At 41.4% G+C, this 19,923-nt stretch overlaps 1 long non-coding RNA gene across 1 annotated transcript in view; it reads left to right on the top strand.

The window, feature by feature from the left end:
- The window catches only part of LOC130291160 (uncharacterized), a 65,315-nt gene that overhangs the window by 12,752 nt on the left and 32,640 nt on the right, over positions 1 to 19,923 (top strand). Inside the window, exons 2-3 of the long non-coding RNA XR_008847809.1 lie at positions 5,553 to 5,646; positions 7,652 to 7,704. This is a non-coding gene — a long non-coding RNA (uncharacterized LOC130291160). The remainder of the gene's footprint in view (positions 1 to 5,552; positions 5,647 to 7,651; positions 7,705 to 19,923) is intronic.

The following is a 19,923-nucleotide window of genomic DNA, read 5'->3' as shown; positions in this document are numbered from 1 at the left end:
ATATCAAGCACCCGCTGCAGCACAGTCTCTGCAAACACCACCAGTTACCATTATCAGGTCTCCAGTGCCAGTAACTATCAACATTAACCCACTAGTGTCTGCAAGTATAGTCGCAAGACAAATTACTACTGGGTACCTGCAAAATAGAGGGGGAGCATTCATTTATAGTATTCCCACTAGCCAAGTCTAAGCCGCTGCAGCACTTCAATGATTATCTTAAAGGGGAAAGCACCTTTATTCTTCTTAAAGCGACAGCACACTCAAAATTCAACAAGATGTCAGAACCCAGCTCTCCAAATCAACCAGGCGACAGTGCCCCTCCATCTCCAGCAGCGGAATCATCACGTCTGCACCGGTATTCATGGGGAACCCTGTCCTCCCTACCTATGATGGAGACCCCTTCACCCTGAGGGATTTCAAAGAAAGGATCCAGAGTTTGTTTGTCTTTTACTCTTTCCCTTCTAATCAACAGGTGCAGTTGCTCACAGGACAACTCCAGGGACCAGCGTTAGAGGAAGTCCGCACCTGGCCAGCCTCTGAGAAGGTGACTGTAGAGCAGATCTTTGAAGGACTGCACCAGGTATTTGAGTCCCATTCTCCATCAGAGGTATGTCTCCAGCTGTATGAAAGGCGACAGGAGCCAGGTGAGACCTTGAGAGCATATGCCGTAGCCCTACAGAATGCCCTAGAGACTGTTCAAAAATTAGATGGTATAACTCCAGAGTAGGGAAACAAGGTTTTAATGGATAGATTTATTTATGGGGCTCAGAATAAGTGGGACAAAGCCCAGCAGCGAATGTTGGCGGTCCAAAACCCCAAATTGTCATTCCCCGCTTTCAAGAGACTGGCTATCCAAGTGATTGAGTCCGGGACTGAATTAGAGGAAGCTTGTCCACCTGTCCAAGAGCCATTAGGGGTGGTGGCCAGACCTATGGAAGTTGTCAAGAACTGGCCTACCCCGTGCACAGTGAAAGATGTCAGGAGCTTCCTGGGATTTGCCGGCTACTACCGCCACTTCATTCCCCACTTCGCCTAGATTGCAGAACCCTTCACAGCTCTCTTACGGGTTACGGTGAAGGAGAACTACAATGGGAAACTACCTGTTGAATGGGCTGAGACAGTTAATTCTCAGTAAACTTGTATTCATTATTACTTTTGTCAGTTTCAGGATATTTCAGGAGCATTGTGGGTGTTTTCTGTTTTTAATGTATGGGAACCAACAATTTTGTCCACATCTTCAATTTCTTGAACCGAGACCACTGTTCTAGAGGTATTGCATTACTGGCACATTTCCTGTAAACCTGGCATAAATGTTTTACCAGGGCAACACATCGATTCACAGCCTTAAATTAGGACTTTGGGATCCATTTTATATCATGTATATCATTTTAACCTTGTTAAGGCATTTTTTTCATGAAGCAAAGCTGGTAAAATCAGATGTGTGCCCCATGTGTTTATGTAATGAGGTATAAATGCGGTTTTGTAGGTAGAATACCTTAACCTCTTAAGGACCCAGGACATACGGGGACGTCCCCACACCCTGGGCTTTAAGGACAGTGGGAAAAAATTTTGTACAGCCCACTGTTCCAAAGCAAAGATATGACAGACACCAGTGGGGGGGGGGGGGGGGGGGTAAATGCTCACTTTATGCCTTGTTACGTTCCTCAAGGGGTCTAGTTTCCAAAATGGTGTGCCATTTGGAGGTTATTTTGCTGTCCTGGCACCATATGGGCTTCCTAAATGCGACATGCCCCCCGAGCAAAATTTGCTCTCAAAAAGCCAAATATGACTCCTTCTCTTCTGAGCATTGTAGTTCGCCCGTAGTGCACTTCAGGTCAACTTATGGGGTACCTCCATACTCAGAAGAGATGGGGTTACAAATTTTGGGGGGTATTTTCTGCTATTAACCCTTGCAAAAATGTGAAATTTGGGGGGGGGGGAAACACACCTTTTAGTGATTTTTTTTTTAACGTATGCAAAAGTCGTGAAACCCCTGTGGGGTATTAAGGCTCACTTTATTCCTTGTTGCGTTCCACAAGGGGTCTAGTTTCCAAAATGGTATGCCATGTTTTTTTTTTGCTGTCCTGGCACCATAGGGGCTTCCTAAATGCGACATGCCCCCGAGCAAAATTTGCTCTCAAAAAGCCAAATATGACTCCTTCTCTTCTGAGCATTGTAGTTCACCCATAGTACACTTCAGGCCAACTTATGGGGTACCTTCATACTCAGAAGAGATGGGGTTACAATGTTTGGGGGGTATTTTCTGCTATTAACCCTTGAAAAAATGTGAAATTTGGGGGGAAACACACATTTTAGTGACATTTTTTATTTATTTTTTTACATATGAAAAAGTCGTGAAACCCCTGTGGGGTATTACGGCTCACTTTATTCCTTGTTACGTTCCTCAAGGGGTCTAGTTTCCAAAATGGTATGCCATGTGGGGGATTTTTGCTGTTCTGGCACCATAGGGGCTTCCTAAATGCAACATGCCCCCCAAAAACCATTTAAAAAAAAACGTACTCTCCAAAATCCCCGTGTCGCTCCTTCACTTCTGAGCCCTCTACTGCGCCCGCCGAACACTTTACATAGACATATGAGGTATGTCCTTACTCAAGAGAAATTGGGCCACAAATATTGGTATACATTTTCTCCTTTTACCCCTTGTAAAAATGCAAAAATTGGGTCTACAAGAACATGCGAGTGTAAAAAATGGAGATTGTGAATTTTCTCCTTCACTTTGCTGTGATTCCTGTGAAACACCTAAAGGGTTAAAACGCTGACTGAATGTCATTTTGAATACTTTGGGGGGTGCAGTTTTTATAATGGGGTCATTTGTGGGGTATTTCTAATATGAAGACCCTTCAAATCCACTTCAAACCTGAACTGGTCCCTGAAAAATTGTGAGTTTGGAAATTTTGTGAAAAATTGGAAAATTGCTGCTGAACTTTGAAGCCCTCTGATGTCTTCCAAAAGTAAAAACACGTAAATTTTATGATGCAAACATAAAGTAGACATATTGTATATGTGAATAAAAAGAAAATTTTTTTGGGGAATATCCATTTTCCTTACAAGCAGAGAGCTTCAAAGTTAGAAAAATGCAAAATTTTCTAATTTTTCATCAAATTTTGGGATTTTTCACCAAAAAAGGATGCAAGATACCACAACATGTTACCACTATGTTAAAGTAGAATATGTCATGAAAAAACAATCTCGGAATCAGAATGATAAGTAAAAGCATTCCAGAGTTATTAATGTTTAAAGTGACAGTGGTCAGATGTGCAAAAAATGGCCGCGTCCTAAGGTGTAAAATGGCTGGGTCCTTAAGGGGTTACATTTCTGTACTATACTTCTCCCCCATGGATCTGATCACTTCCTGGTTTCATCTCTGAACTGTGACCCTGCGGTTGACAGGCAACAGAGCACACACTTTCCCACAATCCCCCTTGCTTGTATACACAGTACATCTCAGTGAATGCTCTAAGATGGCCCTAACCCAGGACAACAAGGCAAAACAAAGAAGCACATGGGGGATTAGTACATACATCTCAAACTCTTCATTTTTATAAATAGTTGTACATCAGAAATTTGTTTAATTTCACATATTGCAATCTGATATACCCACTTTCCTGTGGATAGAAGATGAGAAGTGGAAGATCAGAATACCCCTTTGAAGGGGTACTCCGGTGAAAAACTTTTTTTTTTAAATCAACTGGTGCCAGAAAGTTAAACAGATTTGTAAATTACTTCTATTAAAAAATCTTAATCCTTCCTGTACTTATTAGCTGCTGAATACTACAGTGGAAATTATTTTCCGTTTGAAACACAGAGCTCTCTGCTGACATCATGAGCACAGTGCTCTCTGCTGTCATCTCTGTCCATTTTAGGAACTGTCCAGAGTAGGAGAAAATCCCCAAAGCAAACATATGCTGCTCTGGACAGTTCCTAAAATGGACAGAGATGTCAGCAAAGAGCACTGTGATCATGATGTCAGCAGAGAGCTCTGTGTTTCAAAAAGAAAATAATTTCCGCTGTAGTATTCAGCAGCTAATAAGTACAGGAAGGATTAAGATTTTTTAATAGAAGTAATTTACAAATCTGTTTAACTTTCTGGCACCAGTTGATTTAAAAAAAAAAAAAAAAAAGTTTTCACCGGAGTACCCCTTTAAGGATGCAGCCAGCTTCCCTTTTTATTTTTGTGTTCACTTTACTTTTCCATCAGCAAAACTGCAAGTGGCTGGTTTTTGTACTTTTACCCTATGAAAAAATATATAAAAATATTTGTGGGATGGAAATGAAAAAAGTCCAATTTAGCTAATTTTTGCGATCTTGTTTTTATCCAATTCATCGTACACTAGAATATGTTACATTTATCAGGATAATTACAGTGATACTAAATGTATCTAGTTTTCTATGTTTCACTGTCATATTTTGATCTGTTATTATTCCTTCCATAGAGCTGCGTGAGGCTAGACTTTTTTGCAGGGTGAGCTATAGTATTTAATGGTGACATTTTTTTTTAATGGTAGAAGGAATGTTTTTTTTCCGAACAAAATTGATTAATAGTTGATCCAGCAATACTGCTGATCAGGTGCTCCGGAAGTTCTTAGATGCAGGGGCCCTTCAAGGCTCTGATTTGGGCCCTGGGAAAAAATATGATATTGGCAAAGACACCTTCCCCACCCTATGTGTGAATTCAAGTGGGTTCCAATGCATACAGTGTTTACATAACTGGCCACCAAGGGCGCACGCTGGATTTTATCATCCATTGGGGTTCAGAAACAATACCTCCACTCCAGGAGGATATATTACTACTGCAGTGACTACATAATACTATTATGGAATAAAAACCACTATACACAGCCCAGTATCACCAACAACACCAGTATACAAGGGACAAATTCTTCCACCAAACCATGGTAACTAACATTACCATCAACATTACTGACGGGGGAATACAAGTGAATAAAACCATTATATACATAACAATATCCAGTGCCCATATAGTGGAGATCCCAACTCTACACAAGCTTTATAGACCATGTAAGTAATTACAGTGCTGTTACATCCAGTCTTCTTTGAGTCTTTTTCTCTCTCTGTTTCTTCTCTGTCTGTCTCATACCGCCAGGAAGACTTCTTCCAACCATGACCTATTTCTGCAGAATCTGCCAGAGAAACATATTAGGCTCCAGACATTAGACCTCGACTGATAGCTGGTGTACAAAATGTGTGTTTTCTCCCAGCTCTGTACCATGTGACCGAGAGCTCAGCTGCTCACATCTTTCACCACTTGCTCTAGAATAGGTCAGAGTCCATAGTCATGGGTCAGAGACCAATGATTTATAGCAATATCCAAAATAAGACCTAAAAACAGGGTGTATTTTAAAATAATTATATAACCCCATTATTACAATTATCACTGAATCCCCAACCAATGAAAAATGTTAAAACCTTAGTCTATATAAAGCATGATGTAATAAGTATCAAGTTGAAGAAATAAGAAGGCTTAAGTGCGCACTATAATGATACTAACTTTCTCTTTCCCTGCCTTGTAGGTTGCCCACCACCTAAGCAGGATAGCCCAAACCACGGTGGCAGTCCCTTACCTATAATAGAATTGGTGAAAATTTTAAAAAAGGGAATCAATTGGTATGTTGTCTCTAGGTATTATGTAGTGTAACAGAAAAAGTGGCAACAAATATACCAGTTCCTGTGGCTACGCAATTACAAAAATTGCGGTCCTGAGGCTCCAACACGTTTCTCCTGCCACATCAATATGGGTTCATCAGGGAACCAATGAAATATTGATACTATATATAGATGTAGTAGTATCAAGCAGGCTGTGAAGATATAAAACCAAGCTACTGTTATGGTTCTCCTTGTTTTAGGGAGTCACACAAAGAAATCTCAAAAACTGCATATAAGATATTAAGTAACTTAGAGCATATGTGGCACACATTGCCTAATCTAGTCAATGTGTCTATAGGTGAAGTAAATAAAGTTTATTTAAACAGGTACACTTAAAGGGGTACTCTGGAGGAATTTTTTTTGTTTAAATCAACTGGTGCCAGAAAGTTAAACAGATTTGTAAATTACTTCTATTTAAAAATTGTAACCCTTTCAGTACTTATCAGCTGCTACATGCTCCACACAAAGTTCTTTTATTTATTTATTTATTTTCAGTCTGACCACAGTGCTCTCTGCTGATACCTCTGTCCATGTCAGGAACTGCCCAGAGCAGGAGAAAATCTCCATAGCAAATCTCTCCTGCTCTGGACAGTTCCTGACATGGACAGAGGTGTCAGCAGAGAGCACTGTGGTCAGGCAGAAAATAAATTCAAAAAGAAAAGAACTTCCTGTGGAGCATACAGCAGCTGATAAATACTGGAAGGATTAAGATTTTTAAATAGAAGTAATTTATAAATCTGTTTAACTTTCTGGCACCACTTGATTTAAAAAAAATGTTTTCCACCGGAGTACCCCTTTAAATTCTTGGTGGAATCTACAGGTATATATTCTCATCTGTATGGTCCCAGGGGCATATATCTTCTGATTCTGTATATTATATTGGTTATTATCTGCGTGTTTACTACATGGTGCCGGGACCCCCTTAGTAACCTGTAAATGATGCATTGTCAGGTGTAAAATTCTATGACGATGGTTCGTAAGTAGATGTGAAGGTCTCCACACCAGCTGCCATCACACTATCATGTCACGTTCGCACTTCCCTGGGAAATAAAATTATTATCTTTGAGGGAAAACAATTTAAAATGAATCATTTCTTCCAAAACCTTAATTAAATGTGTCTCAATAAATTGCTGTTTTGGCCAGAATTCAGAAAGTAAAAAACGTTCATTTTATGAGAAAACCATACAGTTTTTTTTTCAAGAAAAACAGTATGTCATCTGTGAATCCCGAGACATAAAACCTTCCAAGATTTAACCCATTGTCCCAAATTCTACCCCAGGCCTCTAGTTTGACCTTCCTTCAGCTGGTTTAAAGGGTACTCCGCCCCTAGACATCTTATCCCCTATCCAAAGGATAGGGGATAAGATGTCTGATCACAGGGGTCCCACAGCTGGGGACCCTCGCGATCTCCAAGCTGCACCCGGCGTTTATTTAGAGCGTTGGGTGCACAGTTGGAGCGCTCAAGGCTCATGACGTCACGGCCGTGCCCTGCTTGGGACATCATGGCCATGCCCCCTCAATGCAAGTCTATGGGAGGGGGCGTGACTCAGCCCCGCATCGCCAGTCATCCGGCACGGAGTGAAGTTTGCCTGGTGCACTGGAAGTCTGGGGTGCCGCAGCTGAGATCGTGGGGGTCCCCAGCAGCAGGACCCCCATGATCAGACATCTTATCCCCTATCCTTTGGATAGGGGATAAGATGTCTAGGGGTACCCCTTTAAAGATTCAGTATTCTACCTCTGTATCAAAATATCCTGGCCAAGGCAGAGCAGCTAATTGACACCTCACAACTGGCTCCTGGATAAATGCCCCACCAGCTAGCCTATCCTCAACTATGCCTCTATACTATACAAACAAAAACACAACTAGCTCCTTCATTCGACTCAAAGATTTCCATTTCCTTCCCCACAAATTCTTATTCCGCCACCCTTCACTTATATAATATATTAATATTTTTCATCTCTTTAGTTACTGTTGTATACAGAAGTCAGAATTATAGCTAAAGTCAAAGGAAAAATGATGTAAGTAGCAAGGCTATGTTCACTTCTATGTTGTGACTATTGGTTATGATGACAGATGTGGAATCTGGGTAGCCTGGCAGGGCTAGCCAGATGTCCGATGAAAATCCGACTTGTTGCTGGATAGGCGCACGCCCGAGCATGGACACAGAGCCGAAATGGTTAATAAAGGCTTTATTTCTGGTGTGGAACAAAGCGTTTCGAGGGGGCACCCCTCTTCGTCAGGTTCAACATGAACCTGATGAAGAGGGGTACCCCCTTGATACGCGTCCCCTACGATCTTTACTATTGGAGCACCGTCTCTGTGTGTTTTCTCTCTCCCTACTTTCTTTCTCCTTATTGGTTATGATGGATACACCAGCAGCACCCAATGGTCTTTATTGACTTATAATAGGGTCTTTCATGTTTTTCAGAGGTAACCATTATTTTGATGGAAAAACTAGTGCTGCATGTCGCCCTCTTTTTCCCAGCAAAAACAACTGAAAATGTGATGGCAGCTTTAAAGGGAACGTCCAGTATAGATGTGAGCAGTGTCTAACCAGACACCATAGCAAATCTTACTAACTGGAGACAAAAGTAAATATCCTTAACTGGACACCATCAACACCACCTGTCATGCCTCAGATGTATGCAAATATTTGATGTGGCTTAGAAAGGGGCTCTGCCATTTAGTCTATAATAACGGGTAGGGTCACTTGGCAGATTGTGAAGTGTACATTATGGAAAGGAGCAGCCTGTTATAAAGCTGTAAGCAGATAATGCAGGATAACACCAGTGACAATAGGTGGTAGTCATAGCTGACCCAATAACCTGCACAGTGATCTCCACACAGGTCACAGATCATCCTCACTACATTCTCCCAATCATTCTTATGTCCAGGTCACTTTTTTTTAAAGCAAATCTTAGAAAATGCTGTTCACTGCACATTCGAGATGGCCGGTACCAAAATAACAACAGAATAAAAAAATGGAAAAAAAATGATGTTTCAGTATGTATTTTAATTAGTAGAAAAATAAAAAATAGGTGATGCACTTTCTGGAAAAGAAAAGTATACAGACTGTGGTTCAGTCAGACATTGGTCCCTTTTGGCTGCACATAATTACTTAAAACATCCTTCAATTAGCATAATTAAACAGCAAAACTAAATGTAGCAATGAAGGAATATAACAATAATTTATTGTATTAATGTAAAAATGCATATTAATTAAGCTGCCTAACCACCTCTAAAATAATTAGAACAGAAATTACAAGCAACATAAACAAGGTAACTATGCAGCAAAAATTTGCAGCCATCAAATGATACAGTATGAATAAATATAAACATCCTCGGTTTAAAGGGACACTAGGCATAGAAAATGTTCCCTCTGGTCTCCTTCTTTCATTTGATTTCATTTTGTCTTATATTGCAAGTAAACTCCAGTAGGAGCCTCCCCCATCTGCCATGTCCCGAGTAAAAATAAAGATAGTTAGAGAGAAATTGACAGCTTGTTTACTCGCACTAAACCCAAAATATTGGGTTACAGTGTGGATGAACAACTTTAAAAAGAGGGGTTACTTACATTTATTGGTAAAGTAATTCAAGAGTTATGGCCCTTTATATCTTTTTTTACTATTGCACAGCTCTGCTCTATGGAAGCGGGAAGAGGCGGGAAGCCTCCCCTGCCACATCAATATTCCCTGCCTGGCCCGTCCCCATAATGAATATTCAAACGTCATCACACTCACTTCACTAGGATGTGAGAGCCTGAAGGAGGGGGGGGGGGGGGGGGAGTCTGGGGTGAGCGCTCTGTCTCGCTTCACCTGGAAGGCAGTGGCGAACAAGTGAATATACATTACAGGGGCAAGGGGGAGCTGAGGGAGCTGGCTCCCCGCCTCCATTGCACAGAGCTGCTCAATAGGATAAAAGATATAAATAGCCAGAACTCTTCACTTTTTTAAGCTGTTCACCCGCACTATAACCCAATATATCAATATATTAAGGTTAGTGCGGATCAACAAGCTTTCAGTTCCTCTTTAAGCCACAATGAAGCAAAAAACAAGTTATTGCGTCAACAATTAAAGGAGATTCTTATCCAAGCTGTCCTCCTGCACTTACATATGAAGCTAGCTTCTTATTTTTTACTCTGCTCTTAGTCTCTATTGTAGTTCATGCATTTCACTTTGTGAACTAGGAGGCTGAGTTACAGGGCCTACCAGGCAAATGTTATTTCCCCACAAATACCCTTCCTCACCTATCCATAGGATGGGTGATATTTGTAAGACCACTGGGGGTAACAATGCTGGTTCCCCACAATCACTAGAAGGGGGTGGCAGAGTCCTTAAAGGGGTTCTCCACCATAAGGTCATTTTAGTATGTACCTGGCAGACAGTAATGGACATGCTTAGGAAGGATCTGCACTTGTCTTGGGGCTAAATGGCTATGTTGTGAGATTACCTAACACTGTGGATAGCTTTTTGTTAACTGATATTTCCTGTTTGTCTTTTCTTTTTTTGACTACAAATCCCACAATTCCCTTTTCCTCCCTCCCACACATCAGCCACCCCACCCATTGAAACATAAATGAGCTGCATCCATTCAAAAGACCTGTGGTTTTCAATCAGGGTGCCTCCAGCTGTTGCATTACTTGCAGATTGCTCTCTCCACCCATTGAAGCAGATAGGCTCCCTGTCATCAGCTGACTATTGATGTTAGGTCTCGGCCGCATTGCAACCTGGGAAAAATCCGAGACAACAGTCATTTTGTATGCTGGTAAAAATAAATATTGGGGTGAAAATCACAGAAGAATTGTGAGAAAACCATCACACACAGGTACAGACACTATATTATGAACTACACTGACTTTACAGCCCCCGTAGCATAGTCAAATACAAGACATTCCTGGAATACACCTTTCATTTTTTTCTCTCTATTTAACTACAGTTAGGAAGACCTAAAATGGAGCTGTGGATGAACATGTTTGCTGTCCTTCCATCAATGTGTTGAGTTTAACAGCCAACAAAAACCCCTTTAACATCAGAATGCTTGGTGCCACCATGACTGTAATCTGGAGAATGACTGTAGACCACCATTCTGTCTGGTGCTCAATGCCCAAGCTTCATTACATCTTTTTCTATCCTTGAATTAGACATGAATGACAGTTACTAAAGAAGGACAGAAGAACCGCTTATAATGTCGACTTGTTTGGATCGATCTCTCCCTCAAAATCACTGTTAGAAATTCTGACTGCTACAAGCTGTAGATCTTATAAAAGTTCACATCCTTCATATTGTGTGATTTATAAAACAATATATAACAATAAACGAATCAGACCTCAAGGAAAGGATGGTTAGATTAATGGTTAGGCTGCGTTCACACGGCCGTCTGTCTCCTTTTTATTTATCCCCGTTTTGTTTCCTTTTTTGCAGGCTGTAAACGGATTCAAAACGGCTCAAAAAAATCCCATTCATGTCAATGGGATTTTTTTTACAATCCGTTTGTACCCATCTGCACTAATTTCCGTTTTTTTTTTTGACGGCAGAAAAAACGGCACATGCAGTATTTTTTCTTCCGTCCAAAAAATGGGAGAGAAACGGATACAGTAAATTTAACATTGCAGTCTATGGAAAACGGATGAGCCTTTAATGTCATCCGTTTTTTGAGCATGCTCAGAACAAAAACAAGTTTTTGGGGGGTTTATTAACTGAACAAAAACGGATCCAAACGGATACAAATGGATAACATCCGTTTGCATCTGTTATTGTTATTTCACATATATTCCTGCACTGCAACTATTTTTTAAATAGGTGAAGGTGGCACCGCCAGACTAGTGCAGTCTGTGAGCAAGACCAGATGCGTTTTGGGGAGACCCCTTTAACAATGGCATTTTATGTTATATTTATTTTATGTTATTCTATTTCCCACCTTACCTATTTTAAAGGGGTACTACCGTGGAAAACTTTTTTTTTTTTAAATCAATTGGTGCCAGAAAGTTAAACAGATTTGTAAATCACTTCTATTAAAAAATCTTAATCCTTCCAGTACTTTTTAGGGGCTGTATACTGAAGAGAAATTCAAAAAGAAATGCAATTCCTGTGATGTCCTGACCACAGTGCTCTCTGCTGACCTCTGCTGTCCATTTTAGGAACTGTCCAGAGAAGCATATTTTTGCTATGGGGATTTTCTCCAGTTCCTAAAATGGACAGCAGAGGTCAGCAGAGAGCACTGTGGTCAGGACATCAGAGGAAATGCATTTCTTTTTTGGATTTCTCTTTAGTATACAGCCCCTAATAAGTACTGGAAGGATTAAGATTTTTCAATTAGAAGTGATTTACAAATCTGTTTACCTTTCTGGCACCAGTTGCTTTAAAAAAAAAAAAAAAAAAGTTTTCCGTAGTAGAACGCCTTTAATGTATACATGCTTTATTGTTACTATACCATCTAGTATACCATTCTTATAACAAGGGCCCTGCTTGGGAATTTGGTTACATCCAATATTGCATCACTCATTGTATCAATTAATAAAGCACTCAGTATACCAGCTATATCCCACAGTTGTTTTAAACTACGCAACAACAACACCAACCTAACAGTTAAAGGGGTATTCCAGGAAAAAATAACTTTTTTATATATATCAACTCGCCCCAGAAAGTTAAACAGATATGTTAAATACTTTTATTAAAATTATAATTCTTTCAGTACTTATGAGCTGCTGAAGTTGAGTTGTTCTTTTCTGTCTAAGTGCTCTCTGATGACACGTGTCTCAGGAACTGTCCAGAGTAGAAGCAAATCCCCATAGCAAACCTCTTCTACTCTGTGCAGTTCCCGAGACAAGCAGAGATGTCAGCAGAGAGCACTCTGGCCAGATAGAAAAAAACAACTCAACTTCAGCAGCTGATAATTATTGGAAGGATTAAGATTTTTTAATAGAAGTCATTTACAAATCTGCAGCCAGTTGATATAATAAATAAAGTTTTTTCCTGGAATACCCCTTTAATCTAACCATCCTTTCCTTGAGGTCTGATTCGTTTATCATTATTTATTGTTATTAGGCAGTACGGGTATAGTGCCTCTCAGTACCTCGGCAAGGTTTGGACAAACCTAATTTTGCAGTAGTGTGTAGCTTCCCAACCATTGTATACTATTGATTTAGAAAACAGTTTATCTTAAATCACAATGGAAAAAACTCATATGCCCGGGTTAGTTACACACCTTACAAGGAAATTAGTTTTCTGTAAAGCACAGGGACCAGCATCCAGTTCCTTCCAGCAATGTGATTTATCCAGCTTGACGCTGATTTGTGGAGTAATCTAGTATTGGTTGGCGTGTCTGAAAAGGAGTATGGTAGGGATGATGGTTTTAAGATCTGAAATCAGGGTGAAAGCAGGTTACTAAGTCACATTTAGGTTTAACAACCTGTGCTGGATACTTTCTCTAGGTATCTTTATAATGGTCAGAACTTAACATTTCAGTCGACTGCCCACAGCCACCACTATGTGCATATTCCATACATTTCATACCGTGAACTCAATAATAAAACTGTATACAATACCCTAAGTCCCTGAGCCACCTACACTGGTCTCTAAAATCAGTCAGAATGTAGCCTTTTAATACACGGCCTATGAAGGGAATGTGGAGCTCTGTATCACAAAATATAGCTCTAACCATTACAAAGATAGATTGAAAAACTTATCAGCACAGAGTTCTGAACCTCTTTACATAGTCAATGTCATATCAATCATGTGATGTCAAGTCTATGGGATCCCTAACATTTTTGTAAATAACTTCATTCACCAAAAAAAATTCCTTACTGTAGAAAACAGCTTTAAAGTCTTGGCCACATGGTGTCTTCCTACTTTGCAATTTGCTGTCCACTGTCTGTTTTTACAGAAATCTGCCTCTAGTAACAGACACAGCAAAACAGAACACAGGAGGTGGGAAAGAGCTTATCTACTGCTATGTGCTGGAGAGAGGGAGAGAAAGAGAGACTGTGTACATGCAATCTGTGAGCCTGTCTCCATTCCTCAGAAGATCTAAACTATCTCTCAAAGGGAAATCAGGGCTTCTCTCACATCCCAGCAGCATCCGTTCAGTGTTTAGTAAAACCCCTTCCTTGCTGTTCTGTATGTACGCAGTGCTGCCTCCTGTATCTAATTTCCCCCTTACTCTGTGTTCAGCCTCAGTGCATTGCTTTGTGTAACACCATTCTTGCTAACTCCTTCTCTTTCACATGCAATTTACATTAGTGGGCTGTGTAGATTACCAGTCCAGCACAGTGCCAGCCTGTTCAATCCAGTGCACCTTCTTCCGCACTATGTCATGGCTTAGCAGTAAGGACTAGGTGATGTGCTGTGATTAGACAGAGAAGTAAGGGAAGAAGTAACTGTGTATGTACTAAATTAGAAATAGCTGTGAGCATTCAGGGGGCTGTCAGGGGTTCAATGACAGCAGTGAGAGCCCTATGATCAGCTTGTCACCACTCTAAAGAGTTATTCAAACAAAGACAAGTAGGTTTTAAAAAATCTGTTGAAATGATGGGTATGCTTTAAATTAAACAATGAATTGGAATTATGTCAATTAACTGGTGTACTTTCAGTGCACCGCATTTACAATGTGCTTTAGAGACCCCTTTTGTTTTCAAACACTTTTATGTCTTGATAGACAAGACAGCATGGGTGTGTGGGAAAGGGTACTGTGGCATGAACTTATCTTTTCGTTGCAAAAATTGTGCCCAATTTTTGGTGTAAAGTAAGGCAGCTAGTAGGACATCTAATGACAAACACAGCGCTGCTACATCTCAATATATATATATATATATTTTTTTATTATTATTTTTTTTTATTTTAGTGTGTGGTTAGTGTACATAGCTTGAAGCTACCTAGAAAGTGACAGTAAAGCCTTTGCAACCGTTCTTCTCTCCCGAGTCCTAGCATTCATAAATCGATAATGTTCCCATAAACTCCCCGTGCCTTTTTCAAAGGAAACAATACCACTTGCACACACACATCAGAATACAAAATCCTGGCACTGTAAAATAAATATGGATTATTTTTCCAGCGGCTATGGTTCCGTCAATTCTATTTATACCCCAAGGTGACAGGATTATAAAGCCTTCATCATTCGTCTTGATGTGAAAGTGTTTGTTGAACCTAATCTATTCTCCCTATCCGCATCCTCTGCTATCAGTATAATGAATAGGCAATTAACATTGAAAATAAACTGAATTACCTAACTATTTATTTCTACTGCCTGAAGGCTGTTACTTGGCAACGCTGGTAAGAGAATTCCCCAGCACATGTGCTACTAAAAACACCGCTCTACCCGTTCTCTACCCACTCATCCAGAGAACCGCAGATCTACGTCACGTCCCCAGAGACGATCTGCACGGAGTCCTCTGGCAATATGTCAATATAATGGAGCAATTTGCTACAGTTTCCATGTGCTGGAGAGAGAACATTTGTGAATTGTGATGTGCTCCTCTCTTTGACTGGTGAAGAAATTTTTCTTCGAATTACCAGGTTGACTTTCATAAGACAGGGCCAAATGCACCTTGTAGGTCAAAAGATATTTCTATTGGAGAAATTCAATCTTTCTTGACGGAGGGGAATCTGGCCTGTGGGTCTAAATAATCCCAGTCAAAATATGTTTGTAAAATTGTATTTGTATTACTTTCCCCGTACATGATTATGAGGTTAGCTCTGTTGCCCAGGACCGGCCTCTGGACAGAAGAAAACAGTTGACAAAGGACTCCTTAGTACCCAGAAATGTATTGCTGGATATGAAATATATCTTTTTAGAAGAAGTGAGCCTTGGATATACTCATTTTCTGCTAGCCCAAACCGTTGGAGCTCAAAAACCATAAGAGAACAAAATAAAAATAACAATATGACGCATTGACTTCTATTGAACACTGAATAAAACATATTATAGATGGCTTCAGGTGCAAAAAACAGGTGGGAGGATACACCACATGATGTAGCAATGACACTCACCTTATGCTGTAGGCATAACACCTTAGATCAATGGTCCCTAACCCAGTCCTAAAGCCCAACCAACATTCCAGGATAAAAAAATTTCTGTTCTGTTCCAATAGAGTAACTGAAAAAACCTATATTGTTGGTGGGTCTGGAGCCCTGAGTTGGGGACCACTGCCTTAGATTACCTTGATAGTCTCAAATGAATAGTGAAAGAATATCCGTGACAGTAGTAGATTGAATAGAACAGCATTTGCTGCACAGTAAGTATGGACGTTGATAACATGCACTGTCCACATAAGTCACGTGTATAAGAATTATAATTTTTTCTTATAACACTATATTTAAATACATTATATGATAAATATGTTCATTTCTTTAAGAGTGAGCATGCTGTATGTTTAGTTGTCACTCTGCAGGGAGGGGGATCATATATTGTCAATGGTGTGATCCTATGGTAGCTACCTCCAATTTTATACTAGAAATGTTACTTTTTTATTGTTATCCTTCATTGTTATGATATGAGATGACTGCTTAAAAAGCGTAGATGACTCTTCATGTGGTCCACATTTTAGCTCTAACTGTGGTTGTCAGCTGACCTTACGGTGTAGGCAATAGCATCACTGTTTTCGGGAACTGTAGCAAAATGCAAACTCCTGTTCTCCAGTGCTGAGATTGCTGGACAGCTCCCATTCTGAACGCATTATCTAGGTCCTTGTCTTTAGAGATACCTAGTGTTTTCATGATTGGCTCTACCTCTACTATATAAGGCAGATCTTTCCACTCTCTAATTGTGAAATTATTGGGCTCTAGCCTTAAAGTGTTCATCCATTTTGTGGTATTTTTTTTATAGCCCCAAATGCTTTAAAATAATAAATTAGCAATAATTCACCTTTGCCGATCCCAAGCTGACCCCCTGTTTAGGCTCCTATCGGCATCCTGGTCTTCCTTTTGGCCTCAGTGGCCTCGATGGTCATGTGTCATACTCTGGGCATCACCAGTCACTGACAGGAGCTATGTTGCCAGAAGTACGGCACGTGACAGTACGCTGATTGACTCCACTCCGAAAGGAAGACCAGGGTGCTGATGGGAGTCTGAACGGGGGATCAGAGCAGGATCAAAAAGGGGAGCTACATAGTTCATAAGGTTGAAAAAAGACCAGAGTCCATCCAGTTCAACCTATATCCCTAATGTGTCCCTACTGAGTTGATCCAGAGGAAGGCAAAAAAAAAAAAAACTAATACTAGAGGTAAAAATTGCAAAAATGCATCCAGACCCCTTTTGAACTCTTTTACAGAGTTAACCATGACCAAGTGCTGGTTTATTATTTTAAAACATTTTTTTTTCTAATTAAAAATAATAAGATATGGTAACCACTTTAATATCTCCACTGCCCTGTATACTAAACTCTGGCTAAGCATTGTCCGCACTTGTCTCTTACGCTATAACCATATTTCTGATATTTGTGTACGGGCCGACTTCGCGCTGAGTACTGACCATGCGTATCTCTTCCATATTGCTGTTATCTGTGTACCGACCACTGACCACAGCTTGTTTCTTGTATTCTGGCCGTATACATCTAGTGTTTTTACAGCAGTTTGACACTGATCCTGACCCCAGATAGCTTACCCAGACTCTCAAATGGCAGCTCTACCTAGTTATACAGTAATATATCTAACAGTTCTGTTTTACCATATGAATAGACAAATCTGCCAGAAACATTCTATTCATTTCCACTGAGCACTGATTTTGGCAGGACTGTGTATGTGGTGCTCCCTACCCTCTCGCCACAGCAGATTTTGAGAGAGAGAAAGATCGGGCAGTTGGATTTCAGCATGCCCTATCCTTTTGCTCTCAGAGGAGGTCAGCCACCACCAGGGATGTCTCTAATGGCTTACCTACCTCTCACCATTCAGAACACATACTTACATGGCCGAGCCAAGTGTGCAGGTATATGGACGGGGATCATAAGAGATAGCTGTCAACTGATCAAGCATTTGGCTATCTGACAAGTATGGCCAGTTTAAAGGGGTACTCCGCCCCTAGACATCTTAACCCCTAGCCAAAGTATAGGGGATAAGATGTCTGATTGTGGGGATCCCGCCACTGGGGAACCCCACAATCTCGGCTGCGGCACTCCAGACATCCGGTGCCCGGAGCGAACTTCACTCTGTGCCGGATGACTGGCGATGCGGGGCGGAGGCTCGTGACATCACAGTCACGCCTCGCTCATGACGTCACGGCCATTCCCCCTCAATGCAAGTCTATGGGAGGGGGCGTGACAGCCGTCACGCCCCCTCCCATAGACTTGCGTTGAGGGAGCGTTGCCGTGACATCACGAGCCTCCGGTGCGGGACACCCCGCGATCAGACATCTTATCCCCTATCCTTTGGATAGGGGATAAGATGTCTAGGTGCGGACAACCCCTTTATGAAACAGATAACATCAAAGGGATTTGTATTCAGAAGTCATTTCTTTTTTACGGGAATACTCTGTAGACACCAATTATTCGGAAAGACTAATAATCTGACACTTCTTCCGGCATAATTAGAATTATCCTGTGTATGACCATAAGCAGTGCTCTAGGTTCATTTCACTCATCCCCATTTAGAAATGTATTAGCTGTTGGTGGTAACAGGGAGGCCATCCGTCTCTGGCCCTAGCAAAGTTATCAGTAATAATGATATATAATAAAAAATCCCGGCCTACTCTCTCCTCAAATGGCTCCAGAGTCCATCGATCAACCAGCGGCATTAGCGCTGATCCGACTCTTATCTGCCGAGGCACACTTCATAAAGTGATGGAGGAGGGAGAGCCTGGCTGCACACTGTATGAGGAGCTCTAGCCATATATCAGCAGGAGCTCAGGGGCACAATAGCATTGGGGCTTAGCCAGGATTTAAGGTAAATGCTTTATTAAAAAAATAAAATTAAAAAAAATGAGTAGTGGTTTTATGGGACCTTCATCTGGAGCCAATGGCAAGATAACACTCCATATTGAAAGAAGAACGGTAGGAATGCAAATGTGGACGGAACAATTATCTGTCTCCAATCCTCAGAGATAAAAGAATATCCACGCTTATACAGCCATTTTTTGTATTGTTCCAGTGCTTTTATAATAAAAAAAATAAGGCAACTTTGCTAATAGCCATAAAAAAAAAAAAAAAAAAAAAATTATAATTACAATCATTTATAGTCAGAAAACATAGGGGTACAGAAAGCAAACAGGCAGAGTGATATATATAGTTACAGTGGTCCCTCAACATACGATGGTAATCCGTTCCAAATGGACCATCTTTTGTTGAAACCATCGTATGTTGAGGGATCCGTGCAATGTAAAGTATAGGACAGTAGTCTACAACCTGCGGACCTCCAGATGTTGCAAAACTACAACACCCAGCATGCCCGGACAGCCGTTGGCTGTCCGGGCATGCTGGGTGTTGTAGTTTTGCAACATCTGGAGGTCCACAGGTTGTAGACCACTGTTAGAAGAAGTTGTACTCACCTGTCCCCGCCGCTCCGGACCGTCACCGCTCGTCACCGCTGCCCGGGATGTCGCCTTCCATAGCTGTCGCCGCGTCCCCGGGGTGTCCCCGACGCTCCAGCAAGGCCTCTGCTTTCCCGGCATCCGCGCTCTCTGTCGCCGCCATCACGTTGTTACGCACGCCGCTCCTATTGGATGACGGGACGGCGTGCGCAGCGACGTGATGACGACGATGGAGAGCGGCGACGATGCAGGGGATCCTGAAGAGGACGCGCCGGAGCCCCGAGGACAGGTAAGTGATCATCACCGGAGCTCACAGGGCACCGTAAACGGCTATCCGTTGGCAGCTGAAGCAGTCTGCGCTGCCGGATAGCCGTTTATGCAATGGCTCCGACATACAAAAGCATCGTATGTTGATGCTGCCTTCACCATGTGATGGCCTCTCAGAGGTGATCATATGCTGAAATGATTGTATGTCGGGGCCATCGTAGGTCAGGGGGTCACTGTATATTATGGTCATCAAGGAATGAGCTGAGGACTGGGAGACGGTTGCAAAAAATCTAGTTATTCAGGGATGGGGCTGAGATCTGGGCCTCTTGGACATCCTCTAAGCCCCCATTCCTGCATATCTGGATTATTTGCAAGAGTCTCCGAGCCCTCAGCTCACCCCTTCTCCCACTTTTGTCTACAGCTCCTATGCAGACTTATATATTTCTTTGGCTACAGAGTACAAACAAACCCATTGCACTCCGATCCTGTAGTCACCCTCCATCCCATATGTCTCTTTTT

This window comes from Hyla sarda, chromosome 9, assembly GCF_029499605.1.
Source record: "Hyla sarda isolate aHylSar1 chromosome 9, aHylSar1.hap1, whole genome shotgun sequence".
Taxonomy (NCBI): domain Eukaryota; kingdom Metazoa; phylum Chordata; class Amphibia; order Anura; family Hylidae; genus Hyla; species Hyla sarda.
This window is presented reverse-complemented; position numbering and strand designations above follow the sequence as displayed.